Source organism: Grammomys surdaster, unplaced genomic scaffold (genome assembly GCF_004785775.1).
Source record: "Grammomys surdaster isolate TR1022 unplaced genomic scaffold, NIH_TR_1.0 222, whole genome shotgun sequence".
NCBI classification, from domain to species: domain Eukaryota; kingdom Metazoa; phylum Chordata; class Mammalia; order Rodentia; family Muridae; genus Grammomys; species Grammomys surdaster.
The window spans coordinates 1,505,817-1,511,816 of NW_021604667.1; positions in this window are offsets into that span (position 1 = coordinate 1,505,817).

The window sequence follows — 6,000 nt, forward strand, 5'->3', positions numbered from 1 at the left end:
TCCCTGTGTGCAGAAGAGGAACTGTTCCTGCCCCTCTGGAGGACAGGAGATAGATCTAAGATGCTCTAAGGTAGAAAAATGAGATAGCAGGATTTTATGGAATAGTCTCAGCCTCTCTTTTTTTAACTTTTTTTTAATTGGATGTTTTATTTACATTTCATATGTTATCCCCTTACCCTATCCCCCCTCACCCAAGAACCCCCTATCCCCTCACCCCTCCTTCTGCTTCTCTGTAGATATACCCATACCTACCCCCCACTCCCACATCCCCACCCTCAAATTCCCACCCACTGGGGCATCCAGCTTTCATGAGACCAAGGATCTCTTCTTCCTCCTATGCCTGACAGGCCCCTACACCCTTACATATACAGCTGAAGCTATGGATCCCTCCCTAAGTGCTCCCAGGCTGGTGGTTTAGACCCTGGGAGCTCTGGTTGGTTGGTATTGCTGCTCTCATGATGGGGCTGCAAACGCCCTGAGCTCCAACAGTCTTCACTCTAACTCCTCCATTGTGAACCCCATGATCAGTTCAATGGCTAGCTGTGAGCATCTGCCTCTGAATATGTCAGACTCTTGCAGACCTCTAAGGAGACAGCTATATCAGGTTCTTATCAGCATGCACTTCCTGACTTCCACATCAGCATCTACCTTTGGTGACTGCACATGAGATGGATACCCAGGTAGAATGGTCTCCAGACAGCCCCTCCTTCAATTTCTCCATTTCTCCAATTCCTCACTTTGTCTCCATATTTGCTCCCTTGAGTATTATGTTGCTCCTTCTAAGAAGGACCGAAGCATCCCCACTTGGTCTTCCTTCTTTGTGGGGCTGTAGAAGACATCCTGGGGTGTTTGTCCATGTCCCCAGAACCCAGAGACCTAACATGCAGTCCCACCTCCATTTAACCTGCATGCTAGGTCACGTAAGGCACAGGTAGACTGTGGGGAAAATTTAGAGGGGCCGCAGCTGTGGTGGTCCGGGAGTCTTCCATGCTGTGGCTGGTCCCACATGCAGGAGGAACATCTGTGGTTCCAGAGGCTGGGGTTTTGGCGGCACAGGCCCCAATGACACAAGGAAGTCCTTGGTTCCAAAAGGTTTATTGTCATGACGGATGGTGGATGGATTTGGATGTACGCCCCGTAAAACTCAGGGCAGTCCGAGTTATACAGGGAGGGAGAAACGGGCAGGATCTGGGGAGGATCAGGGGAGGATCTGGGGAGGCATGCTTAATTTGCTCCGCCCTCTGGCCTTCATTAGTATGTAAATCCCTAGAGCCTGAGGCCTCTAGTCATGCCCTCTACCTATGAACTTTGGCAGGGGCTGTAATGGCTGGCCTACATGACTGACTTTTATGGAGACTGGACTGTTTTTCAGGACCCTGGGTTCTTGGGGCATGCCGAACTCCTGCTGGTTCTCACACAAAGTCTCGGGGTTCTAGGCAACTGCCCAGCCATGACCCAGAATACCCTTACGCAGTCCCACAGTAGAGGGCATGATTAACAGACCTCTGCCTTGAGATTTACTTATTAATGAATTACCTAAAGGCCGGGGTATAGATATCTAAGTTTTCATCTCCCTAGCCCCTCCTCTTTCCAATATAAGGAAGCCCCTCCTGACATTTTGGGGGAGAGCACTTCATTCCAGATACAACTATCAAGGCCAATAAAACTTCCATGTCTTCAATTCCATGTGTCTCCTAGAACTTTGGACTCTCTTGTGTAAGTGGGAAACTCGCGCTGGGGAAAGCCCCTCCCTGAGCTCCCTGCTGGAGCCATCTGTAGGGCTCTCTCTCCCCTTCAGCAGCAGTCCATGCACACCCGCCTTCGTGGGCTGCCCCTGTCCCTGCTCCAGGGACTCCTTCACCCGCCACCGGGCGGCTGGGTCCCTGCGCCCCTGCTCCCAGGACCCTGCCGTCACTGCGGCATGCTGGCGGCCTGTGCCCCATGGCTCACCAGTGACTTGCACTGCTGAGTCCTGTGCCTGGGAGTGCCAAGAAGTCCCGAGGACCACCAACTGAGCCGTGGTTCCCAGGACTGCATTGGCCTTGGGGCGCGGGCTCAGCTGACCTACCTCATGCCCTGCGCAAGTTTTAAACCATAGCTGGTGCCCAAAGTGGGGCACAGACACCCATGGACTTCAAGAATGAACGGGCAGCTACCGCCAAGCAAGTACTTCCAACAGGGCGCGGCGTCTAGAGTCTCTTGTTTCCTCAGCGCATGCCATGCATGCATTCCTTGCCTCCATTCTGCTGTGTGTCCATAGACCCTCAGAACGGAGGCCAATATCAGCGTGCTGGCTTGTCCAAGCACAATGCCACACACACCCCCACAGTCTCTGTCCTGCTGCACCTCCCCCCTGCCCATGGCATTTGGGGCCCAGAGCAGAGATTTCCTATTGGAGAACCTTGCACCCATGCCCGCTGAAATCTGGCTGAGTCCATTCCCACCCAAGTACGAACACTGCTGCATCTACTTGGCGCGGTGTGAGACTAACAGCCAAGCTTTCTGCACCCGCTTCTGCTCCATTGTGGTGATCTCCGCCTCACTGAGACATCTGCTCCATACAGGAGACTTGGAAAACCTCACACCTGCGACCTCCCGAGGCACACAGGCCATCATATTCCCCCCTGCTAGCAGTGAACAATGTGTGCAGAGCCAGCTCCAAAAGCTCTCCCCGCTGGCACCTGCAAGAACTGTGAGTTACATCTCTGTCCATCCATCCATCCTCCACCTCCACTCTCTCTCCTTCTCGTGTTCCTGGCTAACGTCTTTTCTCTAATTGTTAACTACAATCTAAAGCCTGCCTAGTTCAAAAGGTTAGGTTTCTCTCTCCACGTGCTCTCTAAGACAAAGACAAGATGGCGGAGACTCCTTAGTCTCCATTCTTTACCCCTCCCCGACAGAATCACTGCCAAGCTCTGCTGCCAGCAGAAGTTTTCCCCTCCCCCTCTGTCTTTCTCACAATTGAAAGCACCTGAGCACTGCATGACAGCTTCTCCCAGGAGTTGCTGGCTCCAGGCTAGCCTCTAGGTGTCTCCCTCCCATGGCTCAGACAGAATCTCACTTCTTCTGACTCTCTTATCAAGCCCCTATGTTTCTCGCTTTGAGCTTTTCTTCAAAGTTGGCCTTTCTTCTCTTTCTCTAAGAAAACAAATGGGGTATAGCCTGGCTTCTCTGCTAGAGCACCCAGCCACTATATGGCAGAGCAGGCTCCTCCCCCATTGCATTTAAACCCTTCATTAATGCTTTTCTTCCAAACAGGAACCTCTAAAACAACAATGTCCATGATTTTCAACCAAAAATTTTTCACCTTTTGTTTTAATATTTATTTTTCTCTCTAATACTAGTGATATATGTCCAACACTTTCTTCAACTTTTTAAAATTTCTTCAAGTTTCGAAAGTCGTCTAAATCTACTTCCAAAGGTTAAATCAACATGCTGATCACCATCTTTCAGCATTTAATTAACAACTAATTTCCTTTAACAGACAAACTGTGGATGCCTATTCCAGATAGCACATTTTTTTTCTCTTTCAGCCATCTAAAAACAGACTCAAAGACACATTCCAGGACTAAAATTTACTCAAACACCTTTGCCTTTTCAGGAGTAATTTGATGCTCAATATCAAATCAACATCTGGACTCTGAGGAGCTCTGCAACAAGCAAGATAACTGGAAATACAGACTCCAGTCTTACACAGTGAGGGCAGGCAACACTAGAGTTAACCAGATGGCGAAAGGCAAGTGCAAGAACATAAGCAACAGAAACCAAAGTTTCTTGGCATCATCAGTGCCCAGTTCTCCCAATATAGCAAGCCCTGAACACCCCATCACACCTGAAAAGCAGGATTCAGAATTAAAATCACTTCTCATGATGAAGATAGAGGATTATAAGAAGGAATTAAGTAACTCCCTTAAAGAAATACAGGAGAGTACAAGTAAACAGATAGAAGCCCTTAAAGAGGAATCACAGAAATCCCTTAAGGAAATGCAAGAAAACACAAAGAAGGAATTAAACAAAAACATTCAGGATCTGAAACTGGAAATAGAAACAATAAAGAAAGTTCAAAGGGAGACAACCATGGAGATAGAAAACCTAAGAAAGAGATCAGGAGTCATAGACGCAAGCATCACCAACCGAATACAAGAGATAGAAGAGAGAATCCCAAATGCAGAAGATACTGTAGAAAATATTGACACAGTTGTCAAAGAAAATGCAAAATGCAAAAAACTCCTAACTCAAAACATCCAGGAAATCCAGGACACAATGAGAAGACCAAACCTAAGGATAATAGGTATAGATGAGAATGAAGATTCCCAACTTAAAGGGCCAGTAAATATCTTCAACAAAATTATTGAGGAAAACTTCCCTAACCTAAAGAACAAGATGCCCATAAACATACAAGAAGCCTACAGAACACCAAATAGACTAGACCAGAAAAGAAATACCTCCAGTCACATAATAATCAAAACATCAGATGCACAAAACAAAGAAAAAATACTAAAAGCAGTAAGGGAAAAAGGTCAAGTAACATATAAAGGCAGACCTATAAGAATTACACCAGACTTCTCACCAGAGACTATAAAAGCCAGAAGAGCCTAGACTGACATCATACAGACCCTAAGAGAACACAATTGCCAGCCCAGATTACTATACCCAGCAAAACTCTCAATCACTATAGATGGTGAAACCAAGATATTCCATGACAAAACCAAATTTGCACAATATCTTCCCACAAACCCAGCACTTCAAAGGATAATTGATGAAAAATGCCAACACAAGGAGGGAAACTACAACCTAGAAAAAGCAAGTAAGTAATCTTCCAACAACCACAAAAGAAGATACAAACATAACTTTACCTCTAATAACAAAAATAACAGGAAGCAACAATCATTTTTCCTTAATATCTCTTAACATCAATGGTCTCAATTCCCCAATAAAAAGACGCAGACTATCAGACTGGATACACAAACAAGACCCAGAATTTTACTGCATACAAGAAACGCACCTCAGTGACAAAGACAGACACTACCTCAGAATAAAAGGGTGGAAAACAATTTTCCAAGCCAATGGTCCCAAGAAACAAGCTGGAGTAGCCATTCTAATATCAAATAAAATCGACTTTCATCCAAAATTAATCAAAAAAGATAAGGAAGGACACTTCATACTCATCAAAGGAAAAATCTACCAAGGTGAACTCTCAATTCTGAACATCTATGCTCCAAATGCAAGGGCACCTACATACATAAAAGAAACTTTACTAAAGCACAAAACACACATTACACCTCACACAATAATAGTGGGGGATTTCAACACCCCACTGTCAGCAATGGACAGATCATGGAAACAGAAACTAAACAGAGACACTTTGAAATTAACAGAAGTTATGAACCAAGTGGACTTAACAGACATCTATAGAACATTTCATCCTAAAACAAAAGAATATACCTTTTTCTCAGCACCTCATGGTACCTTCTCCAAAATAGACCATATAATTGGTCACAAAACAAGCCTCTACAGATACAAAAAGATTGAAATAATCCCTTCTTGCATCTTATCAGATCACCACGGACTAAGACTGGTCTTTAATAATGACAAAACCAATGGAAAACCCACGTGCACATGGAAACTGAACAACTCTCTACTCAATGATGACTTGCTCAAGGAAGAAATAAAGAAAGAAATAAAAGACTTTTTAGAATTCAATGAAAATGAGGACACATCATACCAAAACTTGTGGGACTCCATGAAGGCAGTGCTAAGAGGAAACCTCATAGCTCTAAGTGCCTACAAAAAGAAACTGGAAAGAGCACACACTAACAAGTTGACTGCACAACTAAAAGCTCTAGAACAAAAAGAAGCAAATACACCCAGGAGGAGTAGAAGGCAGGAAATAATCAAACTCAGGGCTGAAATCAACCAAACAGAAACAGAAAGAACAATACAAAATATCAATAAAACCAGGAGTTGGTTCTTTGAGAAAATCAACAAGATAGATAAACC